Source organism: Hylobates moloch, unplaced genomic scaffold, assembly GCF_009828535.3.
Source record: "Hylobates moloch isolate HMO894 unplaced genomic scaffold, HMol_V3 SCAFFOLD_1, whole genome shotgun sequence".
NCBI classification, from domain to species: Eukaryota; Metazoa; Chordata; class Mammalia; order Primates; family Hylobatidae; genus Hylobates; species Hylobates moloch.
In genome coordinates, this window is record NW_026652276.1 from 150832384 (window position 1) to 150855386 (window position 23003).

At 33.6% G+C, this 23003-nt stretch overlaps 1 protein-coding gene across 5 annotated transcripts in view; it reads right to left on the minus strand.

Annotated features, from left to right (window-relative positions):
• HDAC9 (histone deacetylase 9) overlaps window positions 1-23003 on the minus strand; it is a 945763-nt gene that overhangs the window by 690830 nt on the left and 231930 nt on the right. The gene's annotated exons all lie outside the window — the stretch shown is intronic.

Sequence of the window (23003 nt, forward strand, 5' to 3'; positions counted from 1 at the left end):
AAATATTCTTGAATTTCTGTTTTAATTTTGAGTTTAAAAAATCGCTCCTTCTTCCCTTTCTCAATATTCTGTGGAGACACAGCAGAGCTGAACACACCATACACTAGGCAACATTTTCTGTAGATAATCTGAATTCTATGATGATTTGAAATATGCCTAATATTGTTTCCATTAAACTCTGTCAAATATGTTATAACTGTGTTAAGAATTTATATACCATAAATTTCCTTGGACATTTTAAATACCAAGTTACTAATTACCTTCCCTGCCAAAAGTTCATAAGATATAAAGTATTTACTGTTAAGTAGCTTCTACATTTCACCTTAGGGAACGGTGAAATGTTTTCCAGTGGGTAGCTTTAGTGACACATGCCTAAAAAAACTGATGAGTAAGATACCATAGAGATATGTTAAAATCCCATGCTTCTGGTTTAACAGCCCAACTTTTACTGAGAAAGATGGAAATAAATGTGTGTCTTCCTTGACAGGAGATTTTGTACAGGAGGGTACAGAGAAGATCCAAGTCATAAATAAAGGACTTGGCAAATTGTTACTGGGAATCTTTTGTCTGGATAGGGAATTTCACTCTCAGAGGAAAATTTTGAGCACCATGTTAAGTGTCCTTAATAAAATTTCTCCCAAGAAATTTTACCCAACTAACTATATTCACAGTTACCACCTGTCTTTCAAGATGTATGATTCTTCTCTCTCATTCAGTAGATCCACTTCACTCTTTGCTTGCACATAACGTAAATATTCAGCTTGTTTAATAGAAATAGAAATTGAATTCAATATAAGTGGACAGACAGCATTTACAAATGAAACACTGTTTCATGTGATTTGTAATATAAAATAGTGATAAAATAAGTAATTTATTGGGTGCTTGCAATGTGTCTATTCAGTGCTTTATACCATTATATCAGTAAAATTTCTCAACCACTCTGAAAGTAGGCACAACTATAATTCTAATTTTTAGATGAGGGAATTGAGGCAGAGAGGTAAAGTAATTAGCCTTCTTAGTAAAAAGTGAAAAAGTAAGCATTTAAAACATTTTTCTTGTAACATAAAAATTACTATGAGTCAGAAACTCCATTTCCTGTCAAGATGGCATAATGAACCAGATTTACTATCCCACCTGAAATAATTAAAAATGGACAAAATATTTGAAGCAAACATTTTATGACACTGGACATGAGGCAACAAAGGAGAGTAATCCCTGTGAGATGTGAAATTTTCAAGGTGAGACGAAATATTGTTCCAGTTTAATGCCTTGAAAGATTTTCCAGTGATGGGGCAGTGAGCAGAAACCGAAGAAGAAGTGAGGAAACTCACAGAGTGGAAGAAACAGAGCTGAAAGTCTGACAACACCAAAGTGTTCACAGGAGGAAGAACCAGAGAGGAGAGGGAAGCACCAAGCAACACAGAATTCCAGGCCTATACAGAAGTTCTTCCCTTGAAAAATCAGCAGGGTACTGAGCTGTACACGTGTGTAAGGAAACTAAATGAGGCTAGGGAAAGAATAAGCCTAAAGAATTAAAGGTAATAGTTCCTGATGGTCACAAAAGGCTAGAAATGAGAGGAAAGCCTCTTTGATCACGGGACACTGAGTATGGTAAACCGAAGAGGCTTCCCCCAGTGGTGAGAAGTAATAGCCCTAGACAGCATTACTCTAGTCATGCCTAACTGGAACCAAAAGGATAAAACTGTTTTCAAATAACTGCCCTTAGATAAAGCTAAGGAAGAATATTTATAGAAGTACAAAAAATTTTTCAAGACCCAAGAAAGTAAAATTTGCATTATTTCATATATAATAAAAAATTACCAGGTATGCAAATTAGCAGGAAAATATAACCCCAAATAAGGAAAAATTAATCAATCAAAATAGGCCAAAAACTGATAGAGATCCTAGGATTAATTGAAGAGAAAACAGAAAAAAACACATTGAAACAGTTGTGTCAGTGTATCCCCTATGCCCAAAAAACTAAGTAGTGACATAAAAGACTTTAAGAAAGAACAAAATAGAAGTTCTAGAGATGAAACTATAACCTGTCAGATAAAAAATACTTTGGATGAGACTAACAGCCAATTAGATATTGCAGGAAAAAAAGATTAGCATACCTGAAGATACAGCAACAGAAACTACCAAAATATGAAACACTCAGAAAAGAGAATTAAATTTTTTAAAAAAGAAGAGAGAATTATCAGCATGTGGGAGCATTTTAAGTGATTTAAAATACATATATTTGAAGCCCCCAAAGAGTAGAAGATAATTTAAAGAAATACTGGCAAAAAAAAATTTCAAATTTTGATGGAAAATATAAATCCACAGAATCAAAAAGTTCAACAACCACCAGGCACGTGTGTGTGCGCACACACAAACACACACACACATAAACACACAAAACATGAATAAAACTACTCCAAGGCACATTATCATCAAATTTCTCCAAAAGAGTCATAGAGGTAGGGGAAAATCTTAAAAGTAGTCAGTGGGGAAAACACACACTTTAAGTACAAAAGAAAAAAGATAAGGCTGGCAGATATTTTATGTCAGAAACATTGTAACCAAGAAGATAGTGGAGCCAACATTTTCAAAATACTAAAAGAAAAAAAAAAGTCAACTTTGAATTCTACACCCAGCCAAAATATCTTACAGAAAATGGAACAGACTTCTTCAAACATACAAAAACTGAAAGAATTCATCACCAGCAGACTTGTACTTCAACAAATGTTTAAGGAAGTCCCTCAAGCAGAAGGAAACTGATGCCAAATGGGAAAATTGATTTATACAAAGAATAAAAGGCACAGGAGAAGGTAACCATATGAAAAAATAAACATTTTTAATTATTTAAATATCTAAAGATACTTGAATGTTTAAAGAAAACTCATAAAAATTCAGCATGGGATTTATAACTAATATAAAGTAAAATCTATGACAATGACAGCACAATAGGAGGGAGAAATGGAAACACACTTTTGGTAAAATTCCCATGATATACATGAAATGCTATAATATCACTTGAAGATAGATTATAATTTAAAGATGTATACTATAAATACTAAAGTAACAACTAAAATAACAAAACAAAGAGTTGTAGACAATAAGCCAATAAAAGGAGATACAATGGAATCATTTTCAAAATAATCAACCCATAAAAAGGTACAAAAGTAAAAAGGGAACAAAGAATGGGCAGAACAAGTAGGAAATGAGTAGCAAAATAATAGATTTAAACCTAACCATATCAATAATCACACTAAAGGTACATGGTCTAAACATTCCAATTTAAAGGTGGAGATTATCAGATTGGATTAAAAAAACAGTACTCAATTATACGCAGCCTTCAAGGTACTCATTACAAACATAATGTCTCAAATAGGTCAAAAGTGAATGGAGTGGAAAAGATATACTATGCTAACACTAATCAAAAGAAAGTTTAAGACACATAGCTTGCAAAGCAAAGAATATTACTGGAGATAAATATCATTTCATAATGGTAAAGGGGCCAATTTATCAAGAGGATGTAGCAATCCTAAATGTTTGTGCACCTAATAAAAGAGATTCCAAACACATGAAGCAAAAATTAACAGAATGGCAAGGAAAAACAGACAAATCCACAATTATAGTAGGAAATCTCAATACTATTTTCTCAATAACTGATAGAAAACATAGACAGAAAATTAGTACGAATGTGCAAGACTTAAATACCACTATCAACATACTTGAGCTCATTAGCACTTGTAGAAAACTCAACAGCATAATACACATTCTTTTCAAATGCATATTGAATATTTACCTATAAATGTGGTCTTATAGACCAAATTGTGTGCAATAATACATCTCAATACATTTAAAAGAATTAATGTCATAGAAGTTATGTTTTTAATCCCCAGTAGAATAAATTAGAAATCACTTACAGAAAGATATATGGGAAAATCTTAAAATATGTGGAAAATAAATACAACATTTCTAAATAATCTACAGATCAAAGAATTAAAAAATAGGAAATATTTTATTTTTATGTTTTAGTGTATAACTGTAAGGTGTACAATATAAAGTTTTGAACTACATATACACAATGAAGCTACTATGAAAATTATCATATCTATCACTTCACACAGTACATTCTTTTTTAATTTTTTAAAAATATTTTAAACTGAATGAAAATGAAAACATATCAAAATCTGCAGATTGCTGCTAAAACAGAACTTAGGGGAAAATTTATAGCATTAAGTGCCCATAGTAGAAAAGAAGAAAGATCTTAAGCCAATTGCTTCAGCTTCCACTTTATGAAACTAGAAAAAGAGAAGCAAATGAAACCCAAAGCAAGTTGAAGAAAGGCAATAATGAAGATCAGAGTGGAAATCAGTAAAATAGAAAGTAGAAAAACAATAGAGAAAATCAACGAAATCAAAAGCTGATTATTTTAGAAGATCCAGAATACTGACAAACTTGTAGCCTGACTGATCATGGAGAAAAAAAAGACAAGATACTAATTACCAATATTAGGAATGGAAATCATGATGTCACTACAGATTCTACATATACTCAAAGCATAATAAGAGAATATTACCAACAACTTTATGCCTACACATTTGAAAACTTACATGAAATGGGCAAATTCCTTGGAAAACACAAACTACCAAATTCAAGAAGAAATAGGTAGCATGAATAGCATGATATTTATTAAAGGATTTGGTTTCATAATTTAAAATCATTCCACAGGAAGAGCTCTAGGCCCAGATGGAGTTAACTGTTGAATTCTACCAAGGATTTAAAAAAATACTAATAATGTCAATTCTCTGTAAACTTCCATAAAAATTAAAGACTAAGGACTCTTTCTCAACTTATTATATGGGATCAGAATTACCCTGATACCAAAATCTGAGGAACACATTACAAGAAAAGAAAATTATAGACCAATGTTATTTAAATAGAATACAATACTATATAAAAGTACTATATACCTTGACCAAGTAGGATTTATCCCAATAATGCAAGACTGATTTATCATCTGAAAATCAATAAATAAAAGATGCCATATTAATAGAATAAATAACAAAAACCACATGACTTTTCAGTAGAAGTAGGAAATACTAAATACATTCTTGATGACATGAAAATAGGTGCAAACTTTTTGTTTACGTCAAAGTAAGTGATATTCATTCAGTAATATTGCCAAATATTTATTAAGTACCTGCTATGTACCTTGAGCCTAATCCTTGGGTCTAAGAAAACATTAAGGAAAAAGAGACAAAAACCTGTGCCTCAACAGAGATTATATCTGTATTGTTGTCATTATCACTGCAACATCGTTGTCATTTCTCTTCCTCTGTTCAGGTATTTCTTTGAATAGCAATGGTACTTTACCACCCACTGCAACGTTGCCAACATGGTGAGTTGTTACTGCATACTGAGTTGATTATATATAACTTACCCTGTATCATCATAGCCTGTGCACATTCTATTTCTACTTCTGAAATGTGAATTATCTTAAAGATAATAATTTTATTTTTCCATTCCTGTTTACCAGGAAAAAGGTACTTAACCCTGTTGTAGATTTAAATAACAAAATAGTGAAAAATAGTAATGCCTTAAAGTTGCACAGTGCTCTATACTTTTCAAAGCATTTTCACATTCATTATCTCATTATCTCATTTTTAAAACTATTTGAACTCACCAGAGAAGGATAATGTTATGTTTATTTTACAGATGAGAAAACTGAAGTCCAAAGAAGTTAAGCGATTTATCCATCATTCACAGCTATTTAATTTTTATACAAAAATATACGTTATTTACCCATCTCCTTCAATTTTCAGAAAGATAGCTGGTTTTAAAAATATGCATCATCTTTTTTGAATGTAGTGGCACATGCCCAATCATTTCCTAAGCGGGCCACTTCAAATACATTCAATAATGAAACCCTTTTAATATGGCGACTAAATATTTCTACTCAATGGTAATGAAGTTCAGAACATACACACGCTGCAAGTCTTACACTGTTACCAGATGATCAGGCTGGCCGGAGTGAGCAAGTGCCCTTGTGAGGAAGATGAGATCAGGAACTAAAAATGCACATTATTATAACATTAGAATCCAAACGTAAAAAATATTCATTACATGTCTACAAAGTTACTCTGTAAAAATAAATTCCCCTTACTGAGGGATGTTTTCAAAGTATTATACAGGAATGTTAAAAAATAAGCTGCTTTTTAGACATATATCATGAAACCATGTAGTTGATTTAGCTAGAAAAATAATCATCTTACTCAAATTATTGAACAGAGGCTAACTCAAAGTGCTAAAGCATATTTTGGAGATTCTTTATCCAATTTCCGTAGAACTGCTACTGCACAGCTGACAGGAAGAAAGGAAGAAAGGTTTTCCTCTGCTATAAATAAAATACAGAAGTATAAGAAGGGGGATCATTTGAAAGTTGGTTGATTTGCTGTTCCTCTTTTAAAAGTCACTAAATTAATGTGAAAATAATTAATATAGTAAGTTGTTCATGGATTTCTCCAAATGACTGCAAATTTTTGAAAAATAATCTTACTCTATCACTATCTCTGAAATAAATTAAATATATTATAAAATAATTAAAGAAAATCTAACAAAAGCATTAAAAATTATGTTTCTAGGCACATGCAGAGCTCATTTTACTTTAATTATACACTTCTTTAAATTGGTAATTATAAAATATATCCTGACAAAATTAGTTTTAGTTACAAACTTAGGCATGTAAATTTCACACAGCCACCATTTTTTTCTGACACACTGTCAGAATGTCACAGTTTTAAATAATGACAGTACATGGTATGACACCACTACTTTTTAAAGAAATACATCCACAAGAACTTAACGTTCAATTGGCTTCCTCAAAAGAATATAGACAAGGAATAAATCATGACAATAGCTTGTCATCTTATAAAACATGAAATTAGCATAATGAAATATTATAATAAATATCCTGAACTTGGAGAGTGACTTTTTGAAATATTTTGCATGAGATTAAACTAGCAATAATAATTAAATCTCACCCAAATGGCTAGGATTGCAGCCAAATTTCTATCAGTTTTATTCTTTAAAATATAGAGACAATTTTACATATATTCATAGTGAAAAGTACATATGTTAAAATGAAGATGTTATTTACAGCAGAGAGGACAGTATAAATCAACAGTCTTCTCATTACAGAATTCATTCCACAGAGCCTTGTTTGCTTAACTGTGCTTATGTATGTGGACTGCATTTGGGTCAGTGGTTGAATGTGAAAACATGGCACACAAAGAGAGAGGTTAGGATATAGCACATGGATAACCAGATCTAGGCAACATCTCATGAAGGATTTAAAATGAGGCTAGGCCAAAATGCTTATAATAATAATAACAACAACATTAACAATAACAACTATTTGACCTGATACAAGATATGCTATGTGCTATTAATTTCCATCTTGTAAATGGAAAAACTGAGGCACAAGAGGTTAAAATACTTGTCCAAGACCTGATATCTAGCAGGCATTTGAGCGAAAATTTGATTTCAGCCATTCTGACTACAGAAGGTAAATTCTTAATTTTCTTAAGATAAAATGTAAAAACATTGCTCCAAACTAAATATTTTATAATTATATCATTTACATCATCAATGTTACATCATGAACAATAAAATAAATAAAAAGACAAACTACAAAATGTCTGTGTGACTGAAGTACTTCTTGAAATATACTAGTTCATGTCTTATACTTGCCCTTATTAATGGATTGGCCTTCCAAACAAAATCACTTCCCCACCATTGCATCAGCCATGATCCTTTCTTCACTCATCAGTTCTGCTGACAGCCAGTGAAGGTGATGGTTTGGTATCATCCCAGGTACAGCAGGGCTAATAATCCTGCCTTTTTCTTTATTCCCTTCTATGAGAAAGAGATTCTAAGCATTCTTAGAAGGATAAACAGTAGCTCAGCATTTACCTCCACCCTTTACCTGAGAATGAATCTACTTTCCCCATTAATCTTTTCAGACTCATTAGAGATGTCTAAAATTAAAGTTATCTAATTCTTGCCCTTTTACTCTCCCAGGCTCCGATAGACTCTTGCAAGTTCAAGCAATGAAAAACAGCTAATAGCCTTCCCAGAACTGCACTAAGATAAGAAGAAAATCCATGTACATCAAGACCATTGTTGGCCTGATGAAACCTTGAACATGGCAATGAGCAATCAAAAAGGAACCATGAGATGGGATCTCTGGGTCACAGTCCTACCTGCTGAAGAAGCCACAAGATTAGGACCTAAGATTATTGGTGGCATAAAGATCAGTATTTTTTATCTCTCTGCAGCTATTGCTAAATTGTTTTAATTTTTCTCCTGTGCTCTGCATTAAATGCATTTCTTCCAAGTTCCATTTTTTTGCTTCTTCCTATTTTCAAGGTTTTATTTATCTCCTTACGGTTGGAAAATCTTCTGAAAGATGGTGGGCGGGAAGTAAGTTGACAATTCTCACTTTCAATATGAAGACTTTCTCTTAATCCCTTTTCAATCCCTCACTCCCAGCTTCCCATATTTCAGTTGTCTGAAAGTCTCAAAATCTATGGATTAATTTCTTCTAATAATCAACTTCTTAAACCCTGCTGGACAAAAAGGAAAGTTGTCTCCTAAGTTTTCAGGGTAGTGAGCCAAAGAGCGGAGAGAAGTGATCTGGTGATCTGTTATTTACACACATTTTTAACCTACCATTATGTACTCAGCCCTTAACCCCCTGCCTGTAATCTCTGGACCCGTTAGAGTTTCAGAGAGCAAAATAGCTTGCTTCTCAATGTCACTCTCCTTATAGACATTGAACCTGAATTTCCTCTGTGGTGCTAACTCCTCCACCCTCTTCATATTTTCCTAAAATTTGCTAACATTCCTTCTTTACAATTATCTTTGTTCCTATGCTTTTTCCTGTGCATTCATAATTTAAATTCTTATTACTACTTGAGTGGAGTTTCTGGAAATAATGGATATAAACATATGTTTTTATTAATGTACTGGAAAAGTTACTTGATTTTTGAAAAAGTGACCATCACCAATAATCTTTAATATAAAACATGCCCCAATTGTAACAAGAATGCCTCTGGCATTTGACAAATTATGAAATAGATTGAGATACATTTTCTTACATAATAAGGATTATATTATTTCTAGTTTATTAATATTTTCCTGCAGGAATAGTTTTTTATACATCTCTAGTGAGATGTTTTTTTCTTTTGATCTAGTTCTGTGATTATTAATGAATTCCTGACTCTAAGCCATTCCTGATTCAGGTGAATTATTATTTTAAGATATTGCTAAATTTAATTTGCTACTTTACACTTACACTTTTGCCTATAAAGTCATAAAAATTATTGGTCTGTAGATTTTTTGTGATATGATATTCTGTCAGGTTTTAGATTGAGGAGTATGAGACCTTCAAAAACAGTCACTGGAATACTTTCTAGCAACTTCTATTCATTAAGAATTTATCTCTTGAAAATTTGAAAACCTAACTGGTAAAAACATTTTGAGAAGTAATTCTCAAATGATATTTTTCCAGTTTTTCCCTTTTCAAAAGCTGTATTTTTCTACTCTGAAATTATAAGTAGTCATTGACTTTTTTCCTGCCACCAAGTTTCACAGTGTGTTAGCTTATAATTTCTATTTTTATTATAATTTATATTTCATTTAAACTTCTTTACTCATTTTTAAAATAACTACTTAACATTTTTAGCTATATTTTCAGACATTTGTAATTATTATTTTTAAGAACCAGCTCTTGCATATGTAAACTCCACTTTTTACTGATTCTTAAACTTTATATTTTATCGTACCTCATTCCCCTTAACATTGTTACATTATGTTTAAATTTTACATTAAAAAATTCCTAAGTGATTTGCTGGGGTTTTTATTGTTGTTTCATAGTGAAATTATTTAATACTAATATATTTGCCATAAGAACAGCTTTGGCTGCATCTCATAAGGTGCACCATTTTGTTTATTCCCTTAATGGTGTTACTATTTTCTAAATAACCTATGATTGCAAGTTTTTTAAAAACATATTTCATGGTGTGTATTTGAGGTTTATATCCTGATGACATGGGATATAGAGAGATAATAAAATGGCTATATAGTGAAGCAGATGAACATAGCTATCATCTCACATAGTTACTATTTGTGTGTGACAAGAGCAGCTAAAATCTACTTAATAAAAATCCCTAATACTATACAATTTTATTAACTTTAATCCTCATGTTGTACATGAGATCTCTTAAATAGTAATCCAACACATGTGCTATTTTGTGTTCTTTGGCCTAAATCTCCCCATTTCCTCTCTCCAACCTCACCCCATCCAATGGTAAAGACTGTTTTAACGTTCTCTATTTCTATCTCTAGTTGAGCTCTGTTTAAAAACTGCCTCTGACCCAGTAGTTTTTAATGGCTTGTTTCTTCCATATAGTTGTTTATTTTGTGTTACTGTTTTTCTTACTAATTTCTGCTTTATTACATTGTGATCAGAGAATACAGTATACAGAGTATCTTTTGGCATATAAATTAATACCTAACAATATCAGCAACTATATTTGGCATGACATAAACATAAATTTTGGCATAAAATAAATTAAGGCTTTTCAGACTATAGTAAATACTCTGAGAAGGGATCCTTGTGTAAATTCATTTCCTCACAGTAGAATATTTCTGTCAAAGATTCCTGCACTTCTGAAATTAAGCCAGGTTTCTGCTTCTCCAATGCCATAAGGTGTATGTTGATTTCTCAGCCCTTAACAAAACTATTATCTCACAGTCCACTGAACAGGAAAAAAGATTACATCCTTTATCTTCAACACAAAAACATAGGCCAAATTGAGATGTAGTATTTTTCAACTATTTAAATAATCACCATCTTGAATTTCTGGAAAGTATTTTAGAAATGCATTAATTGAAATCCACAGCAGCTCAACGGCTTGCCTGCCATTCCACACTTAATATAAAGGAGCCAGGTGCAAAACATTTTTTTATCCCTGTGCCATAGCTCCCTTCCAATGCATCCCCTCTTTTATTGGACCAATTATGGAATATACTCGATTTTAAGTATTTTTAATTTATTTGGTTAGGAAAGCTATATGCAAGAAGAAAAGCAACAGTCAAGCTTAAGTGATGAGGAGAATTTTTTAAAGTAAAAATCTCTCTCTCTCTCACACACACACACACCCACACACACGCGCACACGCACAGCCACAATTCACAGACACTTGGAAAAACTAAAAAATGGTCTTTGAGGTGGAATGAGGAAGGCTCTTAGGGGAACTCTGTCTAAACAGACCAGTTTATAATATTTACTTGTCAACCTTACCTTATTTCTACCAGAATATTTTGGTTGTTAGTTTGAAAATCTCTAAATGAAAAAATAATCAGGGAAATTATTAAGTATCTGGGTGAATTACTCACTCTGCTAGAAAGAATTTTTATTCGAACTCCAAAGAAAATAGATGGCACTGTTTTAAATAAATTTAAACATCTGAATGACTGGCAAACGCCATGAAAAGTATATTGTGCTTGACAGAAGTCCAGTATCTGTGTTCCAGCCCTGGCTCTGGAACCTGAGCATCTAACTCAATACTTCTCTAGGCCTCCTTTTCCTAAGAGGCTCTGTACATGTGATCACCACTGTGCCACTGAACTCAAATTTTGTGAACCTGAGTTTGGAGGTGATATTGTTTATTATTTCAAGCAATCTCTATTGAAGATCTACTGAGTGCCAGACAAAAATGCTATGATATAGAATATAACATTTAAAAGGACAGTTCTAGTCCCTCTCTGCAACAAACTTGTAGCAGTCCACTACTTCATCACCTCGAATAAGGTAGGTAGTATACGTAAGATAATCATTATTCTAATACATTTTTCCTGTGTACACAATAGACATTTTGTACTTCTTTTTAAAAATTTTTTTATTATAATTTAAGTTCTGGGATACATTCTGAACTTCTTTGGGAGTAACTTGAGGTTGATGAAAACAAAAAGAAGAAAAGTTAAACATTTCTGTTCCATTCTGCAAGCGATACTACAGGGTCAAAAAGTTACATTTTACTACACAACTAATAAAAGGTAGTGCTATAATCCTCAGCTCCATTTTTGTCTGATATTATTAGAGCTATTCTAATTTTAACTGAAAATATATATTTCCTGAAAATATGTTAACTGAACACGTCTTTTCATTAAAAAACACAACTTTTCATTACGCCATATCAGAGATTAATAACAAAAGTAAAAGATAATTAGGCAAAGATATTTAAAATAAATGAAATTCATAAATGTATTACATGCCTGATTGTTTGGCTAAAATTAAACAACTAATCTGAATATGACTGATGGGAATGATGCTGAAGGAACAATTAAAACAAAGGCTAAGAGGCTCTGCACATGTGATCACTTCAGGTTAGGTCTCTTGTTATTTTCCATTTACCTCTTGATAGTTACACCTATCAAATGGAAAACCTATGATCAGTTTTCCATCTCTGTTTATGGTTGTGATGACAGAGAAATCAGTTGTTAATTGGTCAGCTCAAACTGTATTCATGTATTACTGTATGTCTGTGTAATCCTCCTTGATCTAAAATTTCCCTGATTCTCCTCAGGGTTATTTGCCTTATGTTAGTAAAACCAGGATGCCACAATGCTAAACTTACTGTTCTGCCATTTGTTTCAGATTATTCTTCTTACATGCTCCAATTTGCATAACTTTATTGTTTTGTAGATTCTAAGCTTGTGAATTTATTACCAAGGCACCTGCCAGTGTTACTGTATTTAAGGAACTGTCAGCAGTTTCTATTTTGGGGTTCTAAGTTGGCTACAAAAATTCACTCTGGGATAAATTTTGGCATGTGTTATAGTGTAACAAACCAAAAGTGACTTATTTTTAGAAAACAGGGAGGGAGTAGAGGGGAAATAGTTTTTGGTTGTTTTTTTTTTTTTTTCCCCCTCCTGAGGTATAGAAATATAAAATCAAAAACAGAAGTTGGTGGTTTCAGAAGTATTCTAAGAGATTAATTCTCTTTGGTTTTCCTGAAGTTAATATCTTTTCAACCCATTAGTCAACATTACAGACTAATGCTTTGGGGGACTGTGACAAAATATTAAAAATATCTGTTCTATTTACAGACGATGTATCTTGTATGTCCATTAATTTTAATAGTGGAATAGCAGTTTTAGGAGAAAAATATAATCCATTTAGTGAAAATTAAATGTGAACTAACAAGTTTCAGATTTCTGGCAAATATCTAAGTGTCTGAAATACCACCCTAAGTGTCCCCACGCCACACATCTACTCACTATTATCACAGAGCTTCACTAAAGTGTGAAGAATTACAGATGCCCTGGGTTTCATTTAGTTTTTAACCTATGTCTCTGAAAAGAATCTTCACAATCTAAATCTTCATTTGGCAAGCAGAAAAGACTGATAAGTATAACTAGAACATCTGCAAAATAATATAATCAGAAAATTTTTATTTTCCCAAAGCATCAAGGTATGAGAGGTGGGTATCATACCTTCCCATTATTCTCACACACATGAAACACACACACACACACAGACACACACACACACACACACACAAGCTTTAGAAGGTAGCAATAAAATATACCCAAAGTACCTTAGAAGTAAAATATATACTATTCCGAAAGCAAAACTAGTAAGAATGTTGTGGCTAGCTAAATGGTAGTTAAACATTTCTTGAGTACTTCTGGGGGCCAGGCACTAAGCTAGAGAGCTGGGTTAGTAAGCCTACATATAATGCATAAAAGGCAGCAAGGAGGGTGTAATGTGAAATGCAGGAAAGAAACGGAAGGCTTCAAAAGACATAATCTGGATCCAAGTGCCATCAACAGGAATTATACTCTACCCATGTTCTTGAGCAATCTGATCCCCTGACAGGCACATCACTTTTGTGAATCAGAGACCACAGAATATCAGAGACCAGTATCATCAAACATTGAATTATACAATTCATTCCATTCACTGTTTTTTTTTTTTTTTGGAGAGATGACATTTCTTTTGTTTACTAATCGACAATTATTCCATTCACTCTTAAGCCGACACTTACCAAAGTGGCCTTCTAAGTATAATTTTTACATATTTATTTTAACTGACAAATAATAATTGTATATTTATGGAGTACAATGTGTTATTTTGATTTATGTTATACATTGTAGAAAGATGCATCAAGTTAATTAACATACCTATCAACTCACCAACTTACCATATTTTGTGGTGAGAATGCTAAAAATCTATTCTCCAGTAATTTTGAAATATAAAATACATACATTAAAACTGATTCCTCCAGTCTAAAATTTTGTACCCTTTGATAAAAATGAACAAATCTTTAGCCACACTAACAAAGAAAAAAAGAAGACCCAAACAAAATCAGAAATGAAAAAGGAGATGTTACAACTAATACCACAAAAATACAAAGGATCAGAAGAGACTATTATAAACTATTATATACCAACAAATAGGATAACCTAGAAGAAACAAATGAACTAGAAACATGGAACCTACCAAGACTGAACCAGGAAGAAACAGAAAATCTGAACAGATCAATAATGAGTAAGGAGACTGATTCAGTAATAAAACATTTCCTATCAAAGAAAAGCCCAGGACCTGATGACTTCACTGACAAATTCTACCAAACATTTAAAGAAGACCTAATACCAATCCTTCTCAAACTATGTTAAAAAATTGAAGAGGAGGAAATACTTCCAAACTAATTTTACAAGGCCATCACTACCATGATACCAGAGGCGGACAAGGACAGTACAAGAATAATAAATAAATAAACTACAGGCCAATATTCCTGATGAACATAGATGCAAAAAGTCCTCAACAAAATACTAGCAAACTGAATTCAAAAGTACATTAAAAAGACACCTCACCATGATCAAGTGGGATTTATCCCAAACATGAAAGGATGGTTCAACATCTGCAATCAGTAAACGTGAACACCATATTAACAAAATGAAGGATAAAAATTACATGATCTTCTAATTATAATTTGATTTTCCCTATAGAGTGACTTTCAGTTAGTTAGCACAGAGTGGGTTTACTTGTGTATTCTAAATTACTTAGTGCAAAGAATTCTTATTGTAAACCAATAAATTTGCATTTTGGTTGTACACTAATATATGGTGAGTTTGGTTAATGCAAGCCTCTCCCTGCATGAGAGCTCTACTCCCAATATCCTAACCCAGTAAGTGTCTGGATCTCCATGGCTGAGATCTACACCCTGGAAACTGTGAGTCCAGCACCAACACATAACAGGCACTCTTTAACAAACGAGTAAAGGCAATTCCACAATTGCAAAAAGCCCTGTAAGGCAGCTGACATCTCCTGTGATCACCCTTAGATTACTGTGTAGTTTTCTCTCCAATTTCAATAGGAACTAAAGTTCAAAGAGAAAAATACTCACGGGTTAAGTTTCTATAATTTCATTTTATTGTAATGAACTCCAAAAAAAGCTAAAAGCAAAAAGGTTTCTAAGCCATACTTCATTTCCACTCTGATGTTTTCCAGTCATAATTACTGCTTAAATATTATTTTATACCATGCTAGGCTTTTCCAATTGGTATGGCAGCCTATTGCTGAAAGCCACCTTAGAACACTTCTAACTCAACACCCTCTTTTGCAAAGGAGCAAATTGATGTTACTATTTCATCTAATACTATAACAATAAAAAAGGAAATAAGTACCAAATGAATATTAAAATAACCAAAAAATTGTTATCTTACTAATTAAAATCAGGAAGTTTGGTGAGTTTGATAGTGGGAAATAAAAAATTATTTCAGAGTAACTCATCTATATTATATTTTGCCATTTATTCAACTTTGGTTGGTATAGGCTCTTCAACTTTATCTTCAATTTTCTGGTAATTAATAGTTTTAATTAGCTTTTTCTCATTTATGCCAGATATAAAAACAAGTTCCTCAGAAATATGTGTTTTTCTTTTTGTTTTTCTCGGTTTTTTTAGCACAAAAATTTGCATCCCAAGATGAAGTGTCGCACATTCCATGTTCTGTTGTGTAATGGTTTTAATTAGTGTAATATTCCATGTTTTGGCTTTTAATAGTAGGTTGAATCTATGCAACTGTCATACCTGTAGGTCAGAAATGATCAATTATCAGCAATTTCATATAGTTCAAACAAATATTTACTGAAAATGTGATTATTACTGCAAATTAACTATATTATAGCATTACATCTTCTGGCCATTATATCTAGGTTCTGATATGTAAACTAAAAATAATAATATTTTAGTTACCAGATTAAATATAATCTATAGTAGGTAACTGCTTTTCATAAGAAATAAGCTTATTTCCCTAAACACAACTATTTTTAACCTTATAAGCCTTCCATGCACTAATTAAAAACGAAAAAGAGGTGTTTCCTTACTAAATGAAATAGTCCAATAAATAATAAGTCAAATGTAAAACCAGCTCAAATAAAAATCAATGTAAGAATTCATTTATAAATATTTTATAATATATCTATATTGACTTTAATGGGTCATCACCAGACAGGAACTAAAAAAAAGAATTCCTTCAACTCTTAATTGCTTTTACAGATGTAATGAGGCATCCAAAGTCATAATGATGAAATCACAGAAAATAAGGTATTCAGGGGAAAGGTTCATGTTTACCTGAATAACCTTCAGGACTTAACCCATCAATAGACTACCTATAATCAGTTCTCCCCTGAATTCTAACTCTGAAGACCTCGGATTTCTGCAAAGTTTCTACCCTGTACAAAAGGTAGAAAGAAATAGCTTCTAGAAAGAAATAGCTTACAAAGATAGATGTGCACCAAAACAACATAGCCCATGCAGTACACAAGTCTTAACTCGCCCTACTATTAGGGCTAGTTTTTAAAAATCTCAACAATTTAAAAGTGATGATAAATCCAAAGTATACATTCATCATGGTTACAGATGGAGCATGTACACTGTTAACATGTTGCTTTTCCTAATCAGATCCTTCATTCTGAGCACAGAAATTATGGCAGCATGTTTGGCTATTTGGGACAAAATCAAAAATATATAAGTGGTGAAGAGGAATTGAGAATTGGTAATTCCTATAGAGAAGTGAAGCATCTACTGCGTTAGCATAAAATAATCAAGAAAATAATATAAATATTTCTGAATATGTGTTATCCAACGTCTACTTCTTTCAAACAATTTTTGCCCCAAACAAATTACAAAAATTCCTAAGTATGTTGTCATTTATAAAAAAAAAAACACTTTCTTTTAGATGCTTTTATTCAAGCATACCTTATTTGAAGAATGTAGGGAATTTCACTTTTAAGTTCTTGAAAGTGAAGGCCAAAACCTTTTGCCAGCAAAAATGAAACTTGAAATAAGACAATAACAGATCTTTACATTTACTAAAAACAGAAAATATTAAATGTAATTTGCTATGAATAATTTCATTTCTGCTGTGTCAGAATATCATTGGTCTAATTTATCACCTGAAAAGCAATAGTTTTACACACGTGTATCAAGAACAAAACCCAGCAGAATGTGTTCACTTTGGTTAAATATAGTGATGTGTGGCTTAACAACAGAGATACATTCTAAGAAATGGATTGTCAGGCAATATCTTCATGTGGACATCACAGAGTGCACTTACACAAACCTAGATGGTATAACTTGGCTATATGGTATAGCCTATTGCTCCTAGGCTACAGACCTGTAGAGCATGTTACTGTTCTGAATACTGTAGGCAACTGTTACACAGGTATAAGTATTTATGTATTTAAACATAGAAAAGCTACTTTAAAAACATATTATAATCACATACATGGTCTATCACATGACTGTACCATTAATTACAGCCAGTGACAGAAACAAACACTTATTTTATTTTATTTTATTTTTTGCTTAGATTACACTAGACCATGTGATTTTTACCACGAACTGAAGTTAAATAGCCCCAAACTTGAAAATTTTGTGTGTCTGTAATCCCACCTGCTTGGGAGGCTGAGGTAGGAGGATCACTTGATCACATGAGTTTGATACCAGCCTGGGCAACACAGTAAGACCTCATTTCTTAAACAAAAAGAAAACAGCAAAATTAATTTCAAAAATAATAATTACATTGTGGTGACTATATGGAACTTAAATTGCTTTGCTCTGGCTGTTCTAGTAACTTGTAATGGTAAACATGACAAGATGAAATCAGTCCTATTAAAAGGAGAATAATTATTAAATTGATATTTTGATCATAATGTCAACTGGGGAAATTGAAGACTTCTTTTTGTTTTATTCATTGCTGTTATATTTAAAAAATAGGGTTTTCTTTTGAAAAGCACTGAGCATCAAAAATTAAGGAAACTAATATTTATATTCACATGCTTATCTTAACCTTGATCTTTCTCTAGATAGTCTACTTCATCTCATAGACAAAATTATTGAGTCTTTTTTTATTAACTTCTGGTACTTCTTGTTCCTTTTATTTCAGGCAATAGATTCAACTCGTACTTGTTGGTCAATTGTTCCTAATGTGCATAAACAGATGTAGCTCTCTGCTTAGATATTCAATAAGCTCTATGGTTTACAGCAATTGAAGGATGGCAGAAAGGGAAGGGGGCTTATTATAACTTTAAGAACTTTCATACTTTATTAGATAGAAAAGGAACTTTATACTATTTTCAACTGGAGCTTAAAACAATCTGCTGTATTTTAGTATTTGGTGAGGACATCTCATGTCATTTATCACATTATACCCTGCATTATAATTATTTCTGTAAATGCTAAAGTTCTTAAAGGGACCTCTAAGCACCACAAGGCAAGAGCTATTTCTTGTTCACCTTTTTATGCTCTACAACAATGCTTCTCAAATTTAATGTGCACAAAAATCATCTGGGGGATCAATCTTATTAGAATGCAGATTCTGTTCAGTAGTTCCACAATGGGCCCTGAGGCATTGCAATTTCTGCCAACTGCTGCCTGTGCTGGTGTGAGGACCACACTGTGAGTAGCAAGGGTATACAGCACCCAAGAAAAACCATAAGCCACTCAAAAGGTATTTCCTTTACTTTTCTTTGAGAGAAATGCTTAATTAGCTATTGTAGAAAGTTAACATTATGAAGTATCTACAATATGCCAAAGACAGTTGATAATTCTTACATCCCTATGAGACTGGTACTATGATTATCTCCATTTCAGAGACAGGAAAATTGAGACACTAAGAGGTGAAGTAATTTGCCAAGAAATTGAACTGGGGTTTGCCTAATTTGAAAGCTTCATCTATAATCACATCAGCATGGTTCCCATTAGCATTTTGTAGCCATAATAAATGAGGTCATCTTGACTGCACTTTCCTCTCTCAGGGAAAGCCTTCCTCATCCTTCAAAGTCCAGAAAAATACCACTTCTTTGACCCCCCTCCACTTTGTATAGTTTTGGAGATATAGATTGAATGTCTATGTGCCCCCAGCATTCATATGTTGAAGCTTCATCCCCAATGTGACTGTATTTGGAGGTGGGGCTTTTGGAAGCTGATTAGGTAATGAGAGCTGAGCCTTGTGAATGAGGTTAGTGCTCTTATAAAAAAGATCCCATAGAACTTCCTCACCCCTTCAGTCAGTCATATGAGGACAAAGTGAAAAAAAAAATAAAAATAAAAAAATAAAAACCACAAGCCAGGAAGCAGGTCCTTCCTAGGCTCTGAATCTGTCAGCACCTTGATCTTTGACTTCCCAGGCTCCACAACTGTGAGAATAACTGTATGTTGTTAAAGTCAAATGGTCTATGATATTTTTGTTACAGCAGCCCAAACAGACTAAGACACCTGACTTTTCCTGAGATTCCCCAGCAATTTGCTTCTTGGTACTCACCAAAGACTATTAGTTACCAGGGTGGGTGTCCCTGGTCTTCCTTGCCAGGTGTCAAAAGCTTAAGACTTGGAACTAGGTCTTATTCATTGTTGATCCCCAAAACTTAGGACATGGGAGCTTTTAAAAGATACAATGCCTCTACGCTCCACTTCCAGGGATTCAAATTTGTTAAAGCCCAGACATCAGCATGTCTATAAAAATCCGCCGAGGATTCTAATGTGCCCCCAGGTGAAAAGCCCTGACTTTGGGCTTCATGAGAGATGGTGAGGACTGGAGCTTTCACTGTGAGTGAGGTGTGTATCCCTTTGAGAGGTGTGACTCTCCACTAAAGTGTTGAGAACAGTCTATATGGAAACAAAGGCCCAAGCCAAGAACTGGGCCAATAAGTCAGAGGCCACTGTAATAATCTGACAGAGAGAATAGTGCTTTGGATCAGGGAGGTAGCAATGGAGGTGGTGAGAAATAGTCATGGGTCTAGATATATTTTCCCTAGTAGAGCCAATAAGAAAGAATTGGAAATCAGTGGATATGGAGTCTGGGAGACAGAATGGGTTCAAAGATAACTCGAGGTTATGGGCCTGAGCATCTAGAAGACTAGGTTTGCTACTTTCTAACATGAGGAGGCCTTAAGAAAGGATAAATAACATGTAAACCTTTGATGCTATTCATTCCAGAAGTGGGCCAACCATCCTTGAGGTTGGTGTTATTTAAAATGGCATCCACCCTTTAGTAATGGAGTTCTTTTCCCTGTCATACTTTCTCCATCCTGACACCCTTCTCTAAACTAGGCACCTTTCCTTCCCCAAGCCAACTACCAAGCCCTTCCCAGAATCCTCCTTTCCCCTAATGAATCCTTTCTCATTTCCCATATGCTTATTGGAGGTATTTTTCTCCCAAGGGAACATTATTCTTGCTTCTTTCTTCATCTTGAAACGAGCTGTTATTTTTCTCTCTCCTACAGTGACCCCACACTTTGCCTTCAATCCTGTTCTCAAGTGCCGGCTTACTATTATCCATGACTGTCTGCTTTCTCCTCCTGTGCACCTAACAAGAAAACCACCTTGGATGCCCCTGCCAATTGGCCATCAGCATGATCCTCACCAGCATACTGTAGAGGTGGAAACAAACAAAAAACATTCTGCGTCTGTCTATAGCATTAGATCCTTTCAATATGGAAATAATAATCTCTTGCTAAGTAGAAGATAAGGGCTGCAGTATATCAAAATGACATGTTCCCATTAAGTAAGCCTTGAAAGTTATTCTCACTGACAAATCAAAGATGTATCTAACTATACTCTTGAAGGTAAAATGGATTCTGTGATATCTGATACGGTAATCCACAAAAATTAGTTACTCTGTGATAGCTTAGAACCATGACAGTTACACTCAATACCCCTTTCTCAACATCCAAAAATCTTTCTCTTATGCCCAAAGTTTGTGATTATGAAAAAGAAACAGGTCAAGTAATTCAAATTGTGATGCTCACATTCATATCCTAAAGTATGGGAATAGAAAAAATAATTTTCTGATTGTGCCCCAAATTTACAGATGAACAGTGTTTAATGCTGTTAAATCAATAGTGAAGAAGGGATTATTTTAATATTGGCTTTACATGTAGATGATATTGTTCTAAATGTTATTGTCAGGAGATGGTTCATATAAGAGAGAAAGGACCTAAGAAGGCCGAGTGACATGGGAGCTTTACATTTATTCCACTAGAAATCTCAAAGGCATTCTCACCTCAAAGAAGAGTAAAATAAATTTAACTAGTTTGAAATGTTAAATATCTCTCTGAAAATGAGGCGAATACATAATGGAAAGCAGAAATATTTCAATTTCTGCCCTACTTTTTATATAAATTCTAAATGAAATATTCAAAGCTACAAAAAAGTTACAGCTCTCCAATTTAAAAGAAGTGGATAACAACATTTATATGGTTCTATTGTGCACCAGGGCGCATCTCATCTGGGGCACCCTATACAATTTGATTGGAACTTGGCTTAGTTCAGGAAAGAGAAGAAAAGTTAATAAGGCAATTATTCATGTGCTACTTAAAATCAGACAGGAATTTGAACCTTCTTCGAAAAGGCACAGTATATAAAGGAACAGACTGTCCAAAACTCACCAATATGTACAATTTCTGAACTAAATCAACCACTTTCCCATGTAATTTTCTTATTCCTGTAATTCCACAATAACACAAACATTTTTTTTTTAAAAAAAAAAAAGCATATAAAATGATTCTGTGGTTAAAACAGAGTATCTTCAGCAACATAAAGGCATATCACCTATTTAGAATGGCCTGTTATTGAGTTTATGACCATTCTCTAGCTCACCTTTTTCCTTTCTCTTGTATAGTACATGGAATATGGTAAGTGCTAAAAACACATGTGAGACAAGTAGGGAGATGAATAAGGTAGATGAACTAATGATGAATGGATAGGATGGAAAGAGCATGAATGTTTTTTTTTTTGAGACGGAGTCTCGCTCTGACGCCCAGGCTGGAGTGCAGTGGCGCAATCTCGGCTCACTGCAAGCTCCGCCTCTGCCTCAGCCTCTCTGAGTAGCTGGGACTACAGGCGCCCGCCACCACGCCCGGCTAATTTTTTTTTGTATTTTTAGTAGAGACGGGGTTTCACCGTGGTCTCGATCTCCTGACCTCGTGATCCGCCCGCCTCGGCCTCCCAAAGTGCTGGGATTACAAGCGTGAGCCACCGCGCCCGGCCACATGAATGTTTTTAAGGTCTGGAGTTAACCAGGGAGGAGAGAGAATAACATGTAAGGGAAGAGATAGAAAAACCATTAGTTGTAAATACTTAGAACAATTTCCATCTGCTCCACTATTTAGACTCAAGCCAGATCTGACTTGAGCAGGGAAATCTCTGACACATCTAGAGAACTTGCCTTACATATGTTAGAGTCCTTAGGCCTTGAGGTGTGGATAGAGGAACCTAATTGGTCAAGTTCTACACGTAGCCTACAAAAATGGCAATTGCATATGTTCGACCTAAGACAAATATTTTTATTCTCAATACTAGTTATTTCCTTAATTATCTCTCTTCTCTCTTCCTCTCAACCATGACTTAGATAAATGTGCCAGAAAATGGACAATC